At 41.4% G+C, this 20,045-nt stretch overlaps 1 pseudogene across 1 annotated transcript in view; it reads left to right on the top strand.

The window, feature by feature from the left end:
* Nucleotides 1-3,692: 3,692 nt before the first annotated feature.
* The window catches only part of LOC108512958 (zinc finger protein 431-like), a 49,252-nt pseudogene continuing 32,899 nt past the window's right edge, over nt 3,693-20,045 (top strand). Inside the window, exons 1-2 of the transcript XR_001880762.1 lie at nt 3,693-3,894; nt 5,231-5,323. The product of XR_001880762.1 is annotated as a zinc finger protein 431-like (transcript). The remainder of the gene's footprint in view (nt 3,895-5,230; nt 5,324-20,045) is intronic.

Here is a 20,045-nt window from a genome sequence, read left to right as displayed (position 1 = left end):
AGAGACCCTGAGTTTTGGTCACACTGTGACCTGCGTGGGACCCTAACCAAAATGTGAGAATTTTTAACACAAAATTGTAGACCATCATTCTGGACTGATCTTGTGCACTAGGCCCAAACAGCCTAGATAAAACCAAAATGGAGTCACTCATGCTAAATGTGACATAATCAAACTGAAAATTTAAGAAAATAGGTAGATCCTAAAGCAGGATCTTTATTTTACCAATAAAATAACATAAAGTGTTCAAGCCACATTCAAATAAGGCAAATCCCAAGCTGCAGTCAGTCTGGCTGTTTCTGTACTTCACGTCCATTTTCTGTATGTCCCTTTGATTTTTTTTTCTTTATTTTTTTTTTTAATTTTAAAGAGCAGATTTCAACACAAGGAGGACTCCTCTACTGTAACCCTTAAAAAATAATAATTACTAGAAATCCTTGTTTCCACTTTACAAAATCCATAGTTCTGCTATTTTACAGTGGGATTTGAGACTAAATAATTACATTTTTGAGGGTGACAGCGTAATATCAATGTATAAATTTTGGTCTATCTCTCAAAATTGACAAGATGACCAAAAACGAGAAATTGTTAAATTAATTATAGCCTAAAGCTGCCCCTTTCCTGTTCAATTTTGCACAATAGGTTTTTTTTTTTTTTTGTACGTAGTAAACTGGAACCTAGCTGGTTATATAATAGACTGTAACTTATTATTGTACCAACCACTGTGTTTTTACCAATAAAATAACATAAAGTGTTCAAGCCACATTCAAATAAGGCAAATCCCAAGCTGCAGTCAGTCTGGCTGTTTCTGTACTTCACGTCCATTTTCTGTATGTCCCTTTGATTTTTTCTGTCCATAAATCTGTTTTCATCACGTGGCTGTGCTGGAGTCTCTCTGATCCTGCTCTGGATTCACAGGTTGCCCAATTTGCAAATTATTCTATGCTCAAATAAACTCTGTTAAAAATAATTTCTCTAAAGTTTTTTTCTTTTAGGCTGGGCGCGGTGACTTACGCTTGTAATCCCAGCACTTTGGGAAGCTGAGGCGGGTGGATCACGAGGTCAGGAGTTCGAGACAAGCCTGGCCAACATGGTGAAACCCCGTCTCTACCAAAATTACAAAAAAAAATTAGCTGGGCGTAGTGGCACGCACCTGTAATCTCAGGTACTTGGCAGCCTGAGGCAGGAGAATCAATGAACCCGGGAGGCAGACATTGTAGTGAGCAGAAATCAGGCCACTGCACTCCAGCCTGGGCAACAGAGCAAGACTTGGTCTCAAAAAAAGAAAAATTTTTTTTCTTTCAAAAGATTTCAAATTTTTTTCTATGATGAAATATAAATAATGTGCTGTTGGGTCTCTCGACTTCCTAAATTCATCCCTCAGCTATTTCCTTACATTATTCTATGTCTTTTCAAAATGCTTCTTCAATTACTTTTCTTTTTCTGAGACGGGTCTCACTCGATCACCCAGTCTTGATTGCAGTGGTGTAACCAATCATGGCTCACTGCAGCCTTCACCTTCTAGGCTCAAGCAATCCTCCTGCCTCTGCCACCTAAGTAGCTGGGACTATAGGTATGCACCACCATGTCTGGCTAAATTTTATTTTATTTTTCATGGAAACGGCATCTTATTATGTTGCCCAGCCTGCACTGGAACTCCTGAGCTCACCTAATTCTCCCATCTCAGCCTACCAAAGTGCTAAAAATACAGGTGTGAGCCAGCTAGTGCTTCTACAATTTCTTGAGATGATTATTCCCAATGATAAACAGTACTGAGCACAAATCTGAAAGGAATGTGGCTTCTTCTGTAGAGGTGTCACTCTCCAGGATTTCAAGGGTCTAGGGCAGGGCAGCTACTTTAGTAGTGTGACCTATGGAAGTGCATGGGCTTTGGAGTCAGACAGAGTTAATCCTGAGTCTCAGCCCAGCCACTTAGTATCCATGGGTCTTTGGACAAGTTTATTGACGTGGAAGAGTTCTATGAACCACATATGGAAAAAAGGTAGAATGATACTGATTGCAAAATGGTGGCAATTTTTCATCCCTTCTGTGTCCATGCCCATTGCCAGGTGCTTTTACAGCTGTTTCCATCAAGATCCAGCATCTGTTTTCCAAACCCTAGATCTGGCTGGCCATATTGTCTTTGGGTGGTAGAAACTTGCGAACATGACAGTGGGCTAGTTTGGGGCCCAGGCACAACTGGTCGTGAATGCTTCTGCTTTTCTTTCAGAATGCTGCCATCTCCATGAATAAAGCCATGTTAGCCAGGTGGAAAATAAGATACAATGGGGAGGAGAAGCAAGGTGCCTCTGTTGACAGTCCCAGAACTGAAATCTCACCCCCAGAAGCACAGCTGGCTAGTCAACAAGCAGCTGATGATACATACCTCAAGGAGCTCAGCTGAGACCAGAATAACGACCCCACTCAGCCTAGCCTGAATGGCTGAACATCTCAATTATGAACTAATAAGTTTTGGATGATTTGTTATGCTAAAACGGCTAATACATGTACCCAGTGCAGATAGGATGCCAGGATTCAATGACAGGTTAATTATTAGTTACCTTCTAACAGTGGGCACCCTATAGGTTCTGATTTTTTCCCCTGATTTAAAGTTGGATGTCTTGTAAGAGAATGTTGAGTAATGCAGAAATACAGGTAGACATGTATGCATGAGATTGGCGCTTATACCCACATAGTCCCACACACCACAGGAGAAAACAGATAACTACAGCCTGACCATTAGGGCCAAGACCAATAGCAAAATAAGTTTTGCCTTTAATCTATTTTCTCCGTATCTAAACATTTGAGATCAAGAGTGTGGACAGATCTGAAGACATAGAGTTTTATTATCCCCAATATTCTTTGTTCACTGTCTGATCTCTGAAAGAAAATGGGCAACAGGTCTCCTTGTGGTTATTTTATTTCTGCTGCCCTCTGCTCTTTCCATGGCCACTATCTCTTCCACCCTCAGAACTGAAGGGAGATGTTGGTAGAGAGAGGCTCCGCCTTCACCTCTGGCAGAAAAGGTTTTCTGGGGCTCTTCATCCCCCGACATCAGGGCTGCACTTCAATGTGGAAGCTTTGGTCATGTGTGGCTCCTGGGTGCCTGGAATGTTCCCGGTCTGAACTGCGATGTGCTAACACAGAGTTAGTTTCAAAGATTTCGTTTCAAATATTTATATACTTTATTAATAATCACATATTTCTTACATATTAAAATGAAAATTTTTTCATATATTGGGTTAATTAAATTCTTACAATCAATTCAACCTGTTCCTTTTTTCTTTTAAAAGTTTGGTTACTAGAGAATTTAAAATTTACATGTGGCTCACATTTTATTTCAGAAAATTACCACCGTTCTAAAATTTCAGCCTGCCTGCTCAAAGACCAGGAGCCGGGAAGGTCATAAAATCCGAAATTTTAAAATAATTATTATATTCTTTTCATTTGTGAATAGGCATACAGTATATTATTTATAAATGCATGTGACTTTACACACAAGGTTAAATGCAAATACCATCTGGGGTGGGCCTGGCTCAGCTCAGGGAGGAAGCCCTGCCTGAGAAGGCTGCAGCCTAGTCTGTCACTCTTTCTTCACTCAGCCCAGCATCTGATCGCATCTTCTGTCACTCAGGGTCTGAGAGGGTGGGGTTTTAAACGTTATCCAATCAGCGACGCTAGACTGGGAACCGTCCAATCAGGCACGCAGCTGGAGCGGACAGGACGGCTTCCGGGATGTGGCGGGGCCTTTGTCTCTCACTGCAGCCTGAGCTCCAGGTCTTACCTTCATTGCTCTGTGTCCTCTGCTCCTAGAGGCTCGGCTCTGTGACCCTGTGACCTGCAGGTATTGGGAGACCCACAGCTAAGACACCGGGACCCCCTGAAAGCCTAGAAATGGTGAGAGTGCTGGGTTGGACATCCCGAGAGAAGGGGAAGGGCTGGTTGGAACCGGTGGGAAGCGGCTGTGGCGGGACTCAGGCCTCCCTGCAGTCAGCTCCGCAGTCTGCGCCCCGAGTGCTCCTTGCCCAGCTCGGCCTCAGTCCCATCCATAAGATGGCGGCTGCACTGACAGTCGGTACCCCGGGCGTCCTGTCACTTCCTTGTGCAGTGATTGTGCCTGGCCTGGAGCCCTCTCTGGGCAGCTCTGCCCCCGCAGCGCCGCGTCTTTCCCAGATTGTGCAGGGACCACGGGAGGGTCTTTAGGGGACAATTCCGACTTGGGGTGCGGGTTCATGAATGGGAAGAGCTTTGTTCCGTGGGGTTCCCAGTTCCTCTTGCCTTCTGTTAAAAATATATGAGAGTCACTACAAAACATTAAATAATATAATCAAAGAGTGATTCAAAAATTGTGAAGCACCCAGCCGTGGTTTGTAATTTGTGGTTCATGGGCGGGGCTTGAAAAGACTTTTATAAAAAGCATGATGAAGAAAACCAAATTCAGTAATTGGTTAGGTAGAGTTACATAGTTTCTTAATTTGTACAATAAAAGTGAAAATTTCCTGATTATGTAATCAGAGGTTAATTGGCAGTTTATAGTTGGTTAAGGCTGAATTTTGTTTCTCTCAATGCAGTAATTTACTAAAAAGTGCACTTCAGTTAGATTTTATTTTAAGTAGGAACCCAGAGACTAGAGACATCTCCAGTCTAATTGCCTGCCTTTTAATTATTTTCACAGTCCATAGGGAGCTGATTTTCCGTTGCATTTTTCACCTGTGTCCCAAGCAGATTCTTAAGTCTAACCGCCATTCCCCATTTCTCCAGCATCACTGGCTTGCAGTAAGATGCTAAATTTCCAGTTCCTTCTGGTGTTCCCAAATGCCAGCTTTTCCTCCCTAATTCACGTTATCGCCTATTTGTCTTTTAGTGTACTTTTCTATACAGTATTTTAATTATTTTTTTGACAAAGCATTAAATGATGCTTTTTAAAAAGTTTGTTATCTGTAAATATTTCCCATGAGACGAAAGCAAAGAATAATCCCCTGACACTGTACTATAAAAGCTCTCTGTGCCTCTTCTCCTTGTATCTTCTCTAGGCACAGAGATTTTGTCAGAATGTTTTTGGGTCAAGGTTTTCCTTTGGAAACTTTATGGGGTGATGTGTCCTCAGCCACCTTTTAGTTTTTTTCTGGTTGTGGGTTTCAGTACTGTCTGGGCATAAACCAAGATATCCACTGTGGTTATGTCAGCTAGAGTGCCTAATGAATATCAGCTTCTGGTTTATTTTCTTCCATAGGAAGACCTGAGGTCTGGAGTGTATCCTCTCAAGGGAGCAAGTGGATGCCCTGCAGCTGAGAGGAATCTTCTGGTGTACTCTTATTTTGAAAAGGTAACCTCTTAAGACATTAAAATTGTCTACACCCAACCCAGCTTTTGTTTCTTGGGGACACATTGCTGGTCAGCCAATCAGATGCTGGAGCTGAGAGGAAAACCCAGAAATAATTTCTATTCCCTGGATTGTCTAAGGGGGCAGAAAGATAATGAAATAAATATAGTGGAAGAAAAATAGTGTTAAAAGTGAAAAATTTGTGACAGATAAAATAATATCCCAAAAGACCAGAAAAAAACAAAACAAACAGAAAAAAAACTTGACTCTAGTGAGATGGTGTAAGAGTTTGCAAAGTAAAATACCTCTGGAGCAGTCTCCGAGAAATACTGCAGTGTCTCCTGAATGGGTGGTTCATGAGCACATAAGTGAGCAGGAGTGGGTGGAAGAATCTCTCAAGTGATTGAGTGGCCTGACTTGAAATATGAGTCAGACACACATTTGTATTTTAATCAGCACTGCCACTCCCTGGGTTTGTCACCTTGAAAATATTTGTTTACTTATTTTGACCTCACTTTTTTAGCTGTAAATTGCATTATATTAGTAGGGCTTGAAAGGTAGGAAATTTTTTTTTTTTTTTAAACAGAATGTCACTCTTGCTGCCCGGGCTGGAGTGCAGTGGCTTGATCTTGGCTCACTGCAACCTCCACCTCCCAGGTTCAAGCAATTCTCCTACCTCATCCTCCTAAGTAGCTGAGATTACAGGCACACACCACCACACCCAGCTAATTTTTTGTATTTTTTTAGTAGAGACGGGGTTTCACCATGTTGGCCAGGCTGGTCTCGAACTCCTGACCTCAGATGATCTGCCTGCCTCAGCCTCCTCAAGTGCTGGGATTACAGGCCTGAGCCACTGTGCCTGGCAGGTAGGAAAGTATTTACAAAGTGCATAAAAGAGGTGGATTTAAATATCTAATTATATATTCCATTTGTTAAAAATTCTCATTTTCCTTTTTCTTTCCCAGAGTGAGTTTTGTACAAATTTTCTCAGTTGTGTTTTTTTTTTATGGCTGGGTGCATTCAAACAGACTTCCAAGGCTTAGCTTTTAGAATGCTAGCTACAAAGGAAAAGAATGGGGAAAATCTCTATTCTATTTTGGCTGTAGAGAATGAATACGTTTCCATGAGATAATGTGGTAGATAATTGGTGAGTTACATAGATTCGTGAAAACACCATTTCCTCTTTTTGCAGGGTAAATTTGTGACAGTGATTATCTCTATTCAAATCCTGTTATCTTGATTTCTGAGTTTCATGCTAAATTTTATGAGATGAAACTTGGTATTACCTAGAAGTGTTCCCATATGACTAATTGTTTACTGTGTGGTTTTTAATGAAAACAATAAAATAATAGATATGTTGTCTGAAAGGAATAGATACTTTTGCTTTTCTTATTGAGGTACAAAATGTAAGTACCTTAAAATTTCCTTCCCTTATATGAACACTGTGTTTGAGTAATTTTGCTGGATTTTCAAACACATAATTTCAAAACCAAGTGAGTAACTCTAACATGGAAATTAAAGCTTGAGCCCAGTGACTAAGAGCTAAGGCTAATATTGAGGCTGCAAAAGGAGGTTATTAAAGACCCACCTACGTGGTGGCTCATGCCTATAATCCCAGCGTTTTGGGAGGCCGAGGTGGGTGGATCACGAGGTCAGGAAATCGAGACCATCCTGGCTAACACAGTGAAACCCCATCTCTACTAAAAATACTGAAAAATTAGGCGGGCTGAGGCTGAGGCAGGAGAATGGCGTGAACCTGGGAGGCGGAGCTAGCAGTGAACCGAGATCGCGCCACTGCTCTCCAGCCTGGGTGACAGAGCGAGACTCCATCTCAAAAAAAACCCACAAACAAATAAGGGCCATTCTAGTTTTTTTCTGGGTAGCCTCCCCTGCAGATGTCCAGCCTGCTCACCCCAGCCATGGAAGAAGCCTTTCTGCTGACACAACCCTGGAAAGCTGGGGACCCACAGGCCAAGGCAGTTAGGGTTAAGATGAAAGGGGACTGAGAGGGTCTTACTGATGATGATGTTACTGTTTTGAGGCAGTTTCTAGGCTTTGGATATCAAACAGAGTTAGATTTATGTTAAAAAAAAAATTGAATTCCAAAAGAGTATTGCAACAGGGAGAAGTACCAATTATAAAAACTTTAAGTATTGGAAAGTTTAGGCTGACAAGGGCTTCCTTTCCTAGGGAGGAGCGAACAAGATTAGAGAGAAGGTGGGAGGGGAATGGCAAATGAAGGGTGAAAAATCAGATTTTAGGTCAGAGAATGTTTTACCATGAAGTCAGCATGTTCTTAGAAGGACATAAAATAAGGTTGTATGTTGACTCAAACTGAGGATAGTTCAAAGTTCTGGAGCCTGTGAAAAATTTTATTTCGCCCACTGAAGACAAATTCAGCTGATTATTTTAATTGGAAAAGAGGAAAATGTGCAGAGTTCTTACCGGAAAGAGGTCCCAATCTAAGCCCCACAAGAGGGTTCTTGGATTTTGCTCAAGAAAAAATTCAGGGTGAGTCCATACAGTAAAGTAAAAGGAAGTATTAAGAAATCACAAGGTCAGAAGTTTGAGACCAGCCTGATCAACATGGTGAAACCCCATCTCTACTAAAAATGTAAAAATTAGCCAGGCTTGGTGATGCACACCTGTAATCCCAGATGCTCAGGAGACTGAGGCAAAATAATCACTTGAACCCAGGAGGCAGAGGTTGCAGTGAGCTGAGATCGTGCCACTGCACTCCAGCCTGGGTGACAGAGTGAGACTGTCTCAAAAAAAAAAGGAAAAAAAAAAAGAGAAGAAAGTAAAGGAATAAAAGAATGGCTTACTCTATAGGCAGAGCAGCCCAAGGGCTGCTGTTTGCACATTTTTGTGGTTATTTCTTGATTATATGCTAAACGAGGGGTGGGTTATTTATGCCTCCCAATTTTAGATTATATAGGATAACTTCCTAATGTTTCCATGGTATTTGTAAGCTGTCATGACACTTGTGGGAGTGGTAGCAGTGAGGGCAATCAGAGGTCACTCTCGTCACATTTTGGTTTTGGTGGGTTTTATTTGACTTCTTTATTGCAACCTGTTTTATCCACAAGGTCTTTATGACTTGTATCTTGTGCTGACCTTCTATCCTATCCTGTTACTTAGAATGCCTAACGATCCAGGAATGCAGCCCATTTAGTCTCAGCCCTATTTTACCCAGCCCCTATTCAAGATAGATTTGCTCTGGTTCCTCTGACATCTCCCCCGTCTTTTTCACAAGGGCGCACTTAATCCTAAGGGTTGTAGAGGGATGAAGATCCATGTTCTGTAACTACTTCATGCTGAATAGGGGTGATAATATTTTCACCTAACTAGTCAGAGTTTTCTTGACCCTGAAAAACAAAACAAAGGATCAGTGACATTTTATGCGAAGTCAGAAAATATTACTTTAGTCTTCTGTTAGTTCCGTCCATTCAGTTAATTCCTGTTCCGTTTGATAGTCATGAACATTCCAGTTCTCTATGACTACTGAAAGTTTTTTCTCTATTCTAATGTCACAGTTTCTAAAGTTATTACAAACTTGCATTTAAGAACATCTGTCGTTGGGCGCAGTGGCTCATGCCTATAATCTCAGTACTTTGGGAGGCCGAGGTGGGTGGATTATATGAGGTCAGGAGTTCAAGACCAGCCTGACCAACATGGTGAAACCCTGTCTCTACTAAAAATATAAATATAAAAAAATAGCTGGATGTGGGGTGGATGCCTGTAATCCCAGCCTAGTTGGGAGGCTGAGGCAGGAGAATTACTCAAACTTGGGAGGCAGAGGTTGCAGTGAGCTAAGATTGCTTCATTGCACTCCAGCTTGGGCAACAGAGCAAGACTCCATCTCGAAAGAAAAAAAAAGAACATCTGTCAAAGTTAACTATAAATCATCTTTTGAAGAGTATCAACACAAAATGATTGTCTGGATGACAAAGTCTTAGGGCAGTCACAGTGAAAGACAAAAAGAAAACCCATGATTGACAAGGAAATTTGGTTAGCTCTGTGTCATACAATAATTTTATGTAATGATTGTGATTATTAATGATGTTTTACCATGAAGTCAGCATATTCTTAGAAGAGACATAAAATAATGTTGTATTTTGACTCAGACTGAGGATAGTTATATTATCATATTAGTTATGTTAGTCATATTAGAATTACAGGAGTTTTCCTTAATTTTGGAACACATACCAATAATATATTTACACAAACATAATCCCCAAATAGTCAAACATGATTTCACATTTGACAGAAATGTGGGCTTTTCTGTGTGATTTTTATGCTAAATAAGCCAAATTTTTACCATTATATTTGTATATTATTTATGTCAAACCCAATTCTTAATGAATCGTTTTAATTTCTTTTTTTTTTTTTTTTTTTGAGACGGAGTCTCGCCCTGTTGCCCTGGCTGGAGTGCTATGGCATGATCTCAGCTCACTGAAACCTCTGCCCCCTGGGTTCAAGCGATTCTCCTACCTCAGCCTCTTGAGTAGCTGGATTACAGGCGCACACCACAACACCTGGCTAATTTTTTTGTATCTTTAGTAGAGACTGGTTTCACCATGTTGGCCAGGCTGGTCTTGAACTCCTGACCTTGTGATCAGCCCACCTTGTCTTCCCAAAGTGCTGAGATTACAGGCGTGAGCCACCATGCACAGCCTCTTAATGAATCTTTATAGACAAATCTATCTAATTTTAATATTTGACCATGAGGTAATATTCTCATAAACCTTATATAACTCTTCACAAAGTCCTTGTTGTTAAAGAGTAGAGCAGTGCTTTAAGAGAAACCTGTCATTTTTATCTCAATGTTCAATTTCTAGAAAAACTGAATAATATCCATTTAACTTTAGTCAGTATGTTCACACACAGAATCGATTTTGCAATTAAATTTTAGCAAATCTTCCACAGTTTGTTTAAACCTTCCGTTTTATTCTATCTAATTAAAAACATTCCGGCTGGGCGTGGTGGCTCAAGCCTGTAATCCCAGCACTTTGGGAGGCCGAGACGGGCGGATCACGAGGTCAGGAGATTGAGACCATCCTGGCTAACACGGTGAAACCCCATCTCTACTAAAAAATACAAAAAAAAACTAGCCGGGTGGTGGTGGGCACCTGTAGTCTCAGCTACTCGGGAGGCTGAGGCAGGAGAATGGTGGTAAACGTGCGGGAGGCGGAGCTGCAGTGAGCCGAGATCCGGCTCACTGCACTCCAGCCTGGGTGATCAGAGCGAGACTCCGTCCTCAAAAAAAAAAAAAAAAAAAAAAAAAAAAAAAAAAAAAAAAAAAAAAATTCCTTTAACTTTTAATCTAGGCAAAAAAAAAAAAAAAAAAAAAAAAAAATCCACATTTCCGTGTCGTCTTATAACCTTTTATCAAAAATACATTTCACTTCTCTGATTCCTTGCATGTTAAAACTGTTTTTTTAGTAGTCAAAGTTACCTGTACAATGTTAACTCTTAGCAGACTTTTACTTTGATGAAACCCTCTGGTATAAGGGATTTCGTACATCTAGGCATGTGGAGTCTAGGACAAGAACACAATTATATATAAAGGTCCTGACTCCAGTGTATTAATATGTGTAGGGGGTGTGGCTAACTTTGAGTGTGTCCCAGGCCTTATCTAGGCTGTTAAAGCAGACAAGTTGTACAGTGGACAGCATAAGTGCATTTTGAGAGTCTTCAGAGGCGCAATGACCTTAAATGTTAGCAAATTCCTTGCATAAATTTCCTTTAGTTGAATTATTTCATAACTTATACAGAAGACCATGCTACAATATGCTTGGGCTTTCTGATTTGTCCTAAACATCCCTCTTTTAATAACCCAGTCATTTTTATTTAGGTTAATAATTTACTATACACATCTTTTTCCTTATATGAAATCTCTTTTCTTTATAGCCTTTGTATATTGAGGGGGCATGGCTAATTCCATAGTCCCAAGGCCTTATTTTAGAATACTACTGGCTTCAAGATAGGTAAATTGAAACCATTTTTAAAAGTCAAAGACCAATTTATGACCTTTAAGTATGTTGGTAATCTAATATGTGCTCTATATAATTTAGATCAAATGTTTATATTTGAAGACATTCTAATTTTCCCAATGATCTTTTTTTTTTTTTTTTTTTTTGAGAATGGAGTCTCAACTCTGTCGCCCAGGGCCTGGAGTGCAGTGGCCGGATCTCAGGCTCCTGCAAGTTCCGCCTGGGTTTACGCCATTCCTGCTCAGGCTCCGGAGTAGCTGGGACTACAGGCACCGTGCCCCTCGCCCAGCTATTTTTTTTGTATTTTTTAGTAAGACAGGTTTCCACCGTGTTAGCCAGGATGTTTCGATCTCTGACCCTCGTGATCCACCATCTCACCTCCCAAAAGTGCGGGACTACAGGCTTGAGCCACCACGCGGCCCCAGTGGATCTTTAAAAACTGTTTTATTTCCAAAAGATTACTTGTCACATGAACTAAAAGGTGTTACACTTTTACTTTTCTGACAAAATATTTGATTTAAGCTTTTATTATTTTTAAACCACTTAATCAGAGTTCTTTCATATCACACACACAACACATGTAAATACAAAGAAGATTGAGTAGTTGTAAAGTTTTCTTTGTCAGTTTCTTTTTTTTTTTAAAGGAAAGTTTGTATTATTTTAATTATTTTTATGTATAGAAAACTCAACAGTGTACATTTAACCCAGTTTAGTGGCAAGTTCTTTAGATTTTGCCTTTTTGGGTGTGGCGATCTGAGCCACTGACCTGAGACCCAGAACCTTCCTTACCCAGTGATGGCAGATCTCATCCTATCTGTCATTGTAATTGGTCCTGATAGCTTCCACCAGCTTAGCCAAAGCACCTTTGTCTTTTCAGTTAACCTGTATGAAGACGACAGTGGTGCAGGTCTTCCTGTGAACTAGACGTCCCAGTCTTACCTCCCCCTTGATAATGCAGTAAGAGACTCCCATTTTATGACACAGGGCAGGCAAGAAGACATCTAGCTCGATGGGATCCACATCATGTGCAGTCACTACCAGCTGAGCTTTCTTTTTCTCCACCAAGGTGGTGACAGTGTTAACTCCTGCTTGAAGGACAGGTGGTCTTAATGGGGATGTCCTCTTAGCTAGCAGCTTTCTTCTCGGCCTGGGCCAACAGCCTCTGCTTCTCCTCTTGCTTTGTCTCTGGTCTGTACTTGTAGGCCAGCTTAAGCAGCTGAGTAGCTGTTTGGTGGTCCAGGGCCTGGGTGAACTGGTTAATCGCAGAAGAACACTTTCAGCCACTTATAGAGAGGATGGCTCTCTGCTGCTGCAACCTCATATAGCGGGGCCATTTTGGGTGAGTTCCCTTTTGGGCTGGATGTCCTGCCCAGTGCCACAATTCTTAGGCCTTTTCCCAAACAGGAAATTCACCACTTTCTTGGCCTCCTGCTTGTTCATAACAGCAGGGGCTGGAGCCACCTTCTTCCCCTAGGCCTTCTTTCCTTTCTGCATCTTGGGTCGGAGGAGGAGAGCTTCTTTGTCAGTTTCTTAATTGGATTACTAATTTCAGGGTGGAGCCCAGGGCTAAGAAAGCATGTAGTTTTTATGGCCTAATAAGTAAACAGAGCTGGAAAACAAAACAGATCCCCCTAAATTAAGGGTACCATTTTACATCAGATCTTGGATCTAAAAAGGAGAGAATTAGTTCATTCCAAGGGAAGTCTTATTTCTCAGTAGGGGGTGGGGATACCTCCCTATTTCCCAGGTGCTCGAGAGTATGTTTCTCTGATCCAAATGTGAAGAACTGAGTATTTCCCCATAATTGCTGTTAACCATTCCAAAAGTGTATTTCTTACCTAGTTATTACATGCCAAGGTTCTTTTATAATGTGAAGTAATTTCTGATACCCCCCAAAGTCAAAAACATCAGATAATACAATGCAAAACAGAACAGAACCTTAGATTTTGAGAAGGATCTGTCCACCTTCAATTTCTGGAGTTTCATGAGGAAAAAGCGGTGTTTCCCAAAACAGGGTCTGTGGTACCTTCTGTTTTTCCCAAGGTGACCCAGTCTGTTAGAGCTTGAATATCTGCTTTAATTAAGCTGACTTTTAACCACAGTGCTTTTTTTTTGGAATGGAGTCTTGCTCTGTTGCCCAGGCTGGAATGCAGTGGTGTGGTCTTGGCTCTCTGTAACCTCTGCCTCCCAGGTACAAGTGATTTTCCTGCCTCAGCCTCCTGAGTAGCTGGGACTACAGGCGAGTACCACCACGCCAGGCTAACTTTTTGTATTTTTAGTAGAGGCAGGGTTTCACCATATTAACCAGAATGGTCTCGATCTCCTGACCGCGTGATGAGCCCACGTTGGACTCCCAAAGTGTTGGGATTACAGGTGTGAACCAATGACCACAGTGCTCAGTGCTCTTTTAAAAAGGCCTTTTAAATTTCTTATTACCAGACTTTAGTCAGGTCAAACAGCCAATATCTCTGGCTTTTGAATTTTACCAAAAGTAACTTCACAGGTGTTCTGAAAAAGGAAAATTCAAGATGATTCCTGGAGGGGAAGAGAATCAACAAATGGTAAAGCTCACCCAAATATCAAGTAAGAACGTAGTCACTCCCTAAACTGGGAATTGAGTCCTGAACCTGGGCCACCATTGTGGTGGTGGAGATCAGGAGAAAACACTGTCGTGTGGTCACAAGGTCAAGCTTCCAAGGACATGACTGAGCACTTCTCTGGGCCATCTTGAACAGCAGCCTTAAGGGGTCCTAGACCTGCATTCTATCCTAAGGTACCCCTCTTAATGACAGAACCATACGGAAAGACAAATTTATAACCCAAAGTACAACAGATTTGTTACATCTTAAGACTAACCTCACAAATGCATTTCCATATTAATTAGAACTTTACATAGGAGATAAACAGTAATTTTTTTCACCATTCTTTTAATCAGTTTGCATAGAGAGAGGCTAGAAGTCTGGTCAGAAATTTGTACCCTTTTGCCAGCATGCCAAGCTTCTGGGTTCCGTTTCCCTGAGTGGCCCTAGTGATGTGACTGGCTGCACCACAGCCCTGTGGGCCAAGCCACAACACAAAGGAAAATTATCTTTTTCTAGCCAGATGAAAATATATGTGACAACATAGACATTAGCCACTCTTCTTAGCAACCAGTATGAAACTGGCAAGACTTAAACTTGGCCCCAGTTGAGCCCTGTCGTTGTTAATTCAACTTAACAATCAGGAGTTTTATCTTGTGGTCTCTAGGCAAGATGGTTACTCTGAGTAATAGAAAATAAAAAGGGAAAAGAGAGAAAAAGTATTGCCTGTGGCAGGATGGGAAGACAAACAGCTCAGGAGGCCACAGAAAGTCTTACCCATTGCAGCGATAATAAAAAGTTCAGGTGGCCGCTTCTTGGTAGGAAAGAAGATTTTTTCCAGCAGTCCCATTGGCACTTAAGTTTTCCCTTTTGGACAAGAAAAAGATCCACATGTCCCATGGTCCTGTAGATGCCCAATTCTGTCACCCATAGCCATCAGCAAAGAGTGCAAGACAGATTAATCCAAAGAGAATAGCAATGAATATCCCATAGTGTCAAACTAGTTCTTAGCTGTGAGAGATTTTACTGAGAGGGGTCTCTAACTTTCTAAATCTTAGGAAGGAATATAACCTTTCTAGGCTCGGCCTCAAATCCAAGTTCAGTCAAGCATCCTTGTCTTTTATTAAGAGGAGCCTTTGACCCACTGTGTCTTAGGAGAGACTCTAATTCTCCTAAGGTGTGCTTGTAACCCAATCCCATCCTTTACCCAGGTATATGCACCCCACTCACCCAAAGTCAGCCAATTGGTTTCACGCAGATGATTTTCCTTTGGGTCAGAGATCTCTTAAGTATAGTCCCTTTGTGGTTGCCAGAAAGATGTTACCAGAAAGAAGTTCTGATCCAGACCCCAAGAGAGGGTTCTTAGATCTCGCTCAAGAAAGAATTCAGGGCGAGTCCATAGAGTATAGTGATAGCAAGTTAATGAAGAAAGTAAATAAAGAATGGCTTTCTCCATAGGCAGAGCAGCCCTAAGGGCTGCTGGTTACACATTTTTATGGTTATTTCTTGATTGTATGCTAAACAAGGGGTGGAATAATTATGCCTGTCCTTTTTAAACTATTTTAAGATTAACTTCCTGATGTTGCCATGGCGTTTATAAACTATCATAGCACTGGTGGGAGTGTGGCAGAGAGGATGACCACAGGTCACTCTCATCACCATGTTAATTTTGGTGGATTTTATCCAGCTTCTAATACTGCAAACTGTGTTATCAGCCAGGTCTTTGCGACTTGTATCTTGTGCTGACCTCCCATCTCATCTTGTGAGTTAGAATGCTTAACCATCTGGGAATGCAGCCCAGTGGCTCTCAGCCTTATTTTACTCAGTCCCTATTCCACATGGAGTTGCTCTCATTCAGTACACCTCTGACAGAGTCTGTGCCTGGCTATGTGATAAATAAGAAAAGAGAGCACCATCTAAGTCATAATGAGAAAGATGTTTCTTTCCACAAACTATTTCTAGAAAACAGAAAGGATGAAGGATTTTATTAATCACAGCTATTTACCCAGATTATGTGTGATTCATCATTCTCCACCTCTTCTTTGTCATGTACATTTCTTCCATTTCACTTTTCCTGGGTTGTATTTTTTATAATAAACTAGTAAACATAACTACAGTGTTTTGCTGAGTTCTGTGAGTAGCTTGATCTAATTACTGAACTTGAGGAAGGCTGTGGGAGTCCCCAATTTTCTTCTTTTTTGAGACGAAGTTTCACTCCTGTTGTCCAGGTTGGAGTGTAGTGCTGTGGTCTTGGCTCACCGCAACCTCTGCCTTCTGGGTTCAAGCGATTCTGCTGCCTCAGCATCCCTAGTAGCTGGGATTACAGGTGCCCACCACCATGCCCATCTAATTTTGTATTTTTAGTAGAGACGGGGTTTCTACTTGTTGGTCAGGCTGGTCTCAAACTCCCGACTCAGTTGAGCCACCTGCCTCAGCCTCCCGAAGTAGTGGGATTACAGGCATGAGCCACTGCGCCCATTGGGAGTCCCCAGTTTTTAAACAGTAGTTCAGAAGCATAGATGAGCCTATGGGGATCGTCACTGGCATCTGGAATGAGGATAATGTTGTGGGACTGAGATCTGAATCAGGGTCTATGCTGACTCTGGGTGATGTCAGAATTCAAATGTTAGACACTGAGTTGGTGTTGGAGAATTGCTTGGTGTTCAGCATACTCTGCGGATTTGGTGGCAGAAGAAAGATATCACAGAGCCCACAGGCTTTCACCCTGCCCATTGTCCTGGGATCCCAGGGCTCCTTCCAAGATTGAAAAGGACGAAAACTTGGAGGAAAGGAGCTCTGATGACAGACCCCCTTTTTGCACGGCTGCCACCACAGGATTCCCACCCACTCCCAAACATACCCACTAGACACTGACATATCCACACCCCTCCCCGGACTAGACACCACCCTCAGGAATTTCATCACAGCATTGTTGATTTTAGTGTTTCTTGACAAAAACCCACAAAAGTGTCTGCAAGTCTCGTGGCATATCCCCACACCCAGACACTGAATCTGCAGCAGCAACCTGTTTTCCCCACCAACCTAGGGTTCTGGGCCACCAGTTCATAATCTCATCTGCCTTCATGCACACAGAAATAAATCAGAGTCCAGTCCCACCTGGGCCACTATCTGTAGAACAGACAACTCCTTCCACTTACATTGCACTCTTCCCCACTCACAGATTGTTTTTTCTTTCAACTATTCTTTTTGGTTCAGGGATCCATGTGCAGCTTTGTTATATAGGTAAAATTGTGTCATGGGGGTTTTGTGTAGATGATTTTGTCATTGAGGTACTAAGCATAACACCAAACAGGTATTTTTTTCTGATCCTTTTTGTCCTTTCATTCTGCATTCTCAATTAGGCCTCAGTGTCTGTCGTTCCCTTCTTTGTGTCCATGTGTTCTTATTTAGCTCTTATAAATGATAGCATGCATTTGGTTTTCTGTTTCATTTTAGCTTTCTAAGAATAATGGTCTCCAGCATCATCTATGTTGCTGCAAATAACTTAATCTTGTTTTTTTTTTTTTAGTGGCCACATAATCTTCCATGATGTTTATGTACCATACTTTGTTTTTATTAAATCTTCTGTTTTATTTAATTTATTTGGAGACAGTGTTTGACTTTGTCACAAAGGCTGAAGTGCAGTGGTGCAATCTTGGCTCACTTCAGCCTCAACCTTCCAGGCTCACGGCACCCTCTTACTTCAGCCCCCGAAGTAACTGGGACTACAAGCATGCACCACTATGTTCAGCTAACTTCTTTTTCTATCTTTTGTAGAGATGGGTTTTGCCATGTTTCCCAGGCTGGTCTTGAACTCTTGAGCTAAGGCAATCCACCTGCCTCGGCCTCCCAAAGTGCTGAGATTACAAGTGTGAACCACCTCACCCAACCATACCATATTTTTTAATCTAGTCTACCATTAATAGGCAATTAGATTTGTTTTATGTCTTTGTTTGTTTGAGATCGAGTCTTACTGTGTCACCCAGACTAGAGTGCAATGGCACCGTCTCAGCTCACTGCAACCTCTGCCTCCTGGGTTCAAGCAATTCTCCTGCCTCAGCCTCCCATGTAGCTGGGACTACGGGCATGTGCCATCACGCCCAGCTAATTTTTGTATTTTTAGTAGAGACAGAGTTTTGCCATGGGATGACTGTACGCAGCCTATTATTGACTTTCTAACAACAGTCATTCTGATTGGTGTGAGTTGGTATCTCACTGTGGTCTTTTTTTGCTTGTTTTTGGCATTTCTCTAGTCATTAGTGGTGAGCATTTTTTGCACATGTTTGTTAGCCACGTTTGTCTTCTTTTTAAAAGCATTTGTTCATGTTTTTTGCCTACTTTTTTTTTCTTTTTTTTTTTTTTTTTTTTTGTCCCAGACTGGAGTGTAGTGGTGGGACCTTGGCTCACTGCAACCTCTGCCTTCCGGGTTCAAGCTATTGTACTTCCTCAACCTCCCGAGTAGCTGGGATTACAGGTGTGCGCCACCATGCCTGGCTAATTTTTTTGTATTTTTTTAGTAGAGACGGGATTTCACCATGTTGGCCAGGCTGGTTTCGAACTCCTGACCCCGTGATCCACCTGCCTCGGCCTCCCAAAGTGCTGGGATTACAGGCGTGAGTCACCGCGCCCGGCCATTTGCCTACTTTTTAAGGAAGTTTTTTGTTTCTTTCTTTCTTTTTTTTTTGGCTCTCTATTCTGTTGCCTTGTTCTGTGAGTCTGCTTATGTACCAGTACCATGCTGCTTTGGTTACCATAGCCCTCTAGTGAGTGTGGTTTGAAGTGGGGTAATATAATGCCTCCAGCTTTGTTCTTTTTGCTTAAAATTGCCTTGGCAATTCAGTCTCATTTTGGTTCCATATAAATTTTAAAATAGTTATTTTTTAGTTAGCAATGTTTTGGTAGTTTGATACGAATAGCATTAAATTGGTAAATGTCTTTGGACTGTGGCCATTTTAATAATATTGATCTTTTCTATCTGTGAGCATGTTTTTTAAATTTGTTTGTGTCATCTCTGACTTGTTTTATTGTTGTTGTTGAGACAGAGTCTTGCTCTGTCGCCCAGGCTGGAGTGCAATGGGGTGATCTCAGCTCACTGCAACCTCTGCCTCCTGAGTTCAAGCTATTCTCCTGCTTCACCTTCCCAAATAGCTGGGGTTACAGTCATGTGCCACCATGCCTGACTAATTTTTTTTGTATTTTTAGTAGAGACAGGTTTTCACCATGTTGGTCAGGCTGGTCTCGAACTCCTGACTTCATGATCCGCCCACCTTGGCCTCCCAAAGTGCTGGGATTACAGGTGTGAGCCACCGGGCCTGGCCATCTCTGACTCCTTTAAGCAGTATTTTGTCATTCTTGTTAGAGATATCTTTCACCTCCCTGGTTAGCTGTATTCCTAGATATTCCATTCTTTTTGTGGCAATTGTGAATGGGATTATGTTTTTGATTTGGTTTTCGGCTTGGTTATTGTTAATGTAAAGGGATGCTATTGATTTAGTATCCTGAAACTTTGCTGAAGTTGTTTATCAGTTTAAAGAGCTTTTTGCTGAGACTATAGGGTTTTTGAAGATATGGAATCTCGTCATCTGAACATAAGGATAGTTTGACTTCCTCTCTTCCTTTATTGGATGCCTTTTTTTAAAAAATCTTTTTCCTGATTGCTGTGGCCAGGACTTCCAATTCTATGTAGAATTGGAGTTTTGAGGCAAGGCATTCTTGTCTTGTGCCAGTTTTCAAGGAGGAATGCTAGCTTGTGTCCATTCAGTATGTTGGCTATAAGTTTGTCATAGATGACTCATTATTTTGAAGTATGTACCTTCAATGCCTAGTTTGTTGAGGGTTTTAAACATGAACGATGTTAAATTTTATTGAAAGCTTTTTTAGCATCTATTGAGATAACCTTGTGGGTTTTGTCTTTAGTTCTGTTTATGTGATGAATAACGTTCATTAATTGTTGTATGTCGAAACAACGTTGCATACCAGAGATACAGCCTGCTTGATCACACTGGATTGACTTTTTGATGTTCTCTTGGATTTGGTTTGCCAGTATTTTGTTAAGAATGTTTTCTTAAGTGTTCATCAAGGATATTGACCTGAAGTTTTCTATTTTTTGTTTTATCTCTGCCAGGTTTTTGTTTCAGAATGATGCTATTC

Source organism: Rhinopithecus bieti, unplaced genomic scaffold (genome assembly GCF_001698545.2).
Source record: "Rhinopithecus bieti isolate Rb0 unplaced genomic scaffold, ASM169854v2 scaffold_31514, whole genome shotgun sequence".
Taxonomy (NCBI): Eukaryota; Metazoa; Chordata; class Mammalia; order Primates; family Cercopithecidae; genus Rhinopithecus; species Rhinopithecus bieti.
The sequence above is the reverse complement of the archived record's forward strand: the minus strand, read 5'-3'. Positions and strand labels throughout refer to the sequence as shown.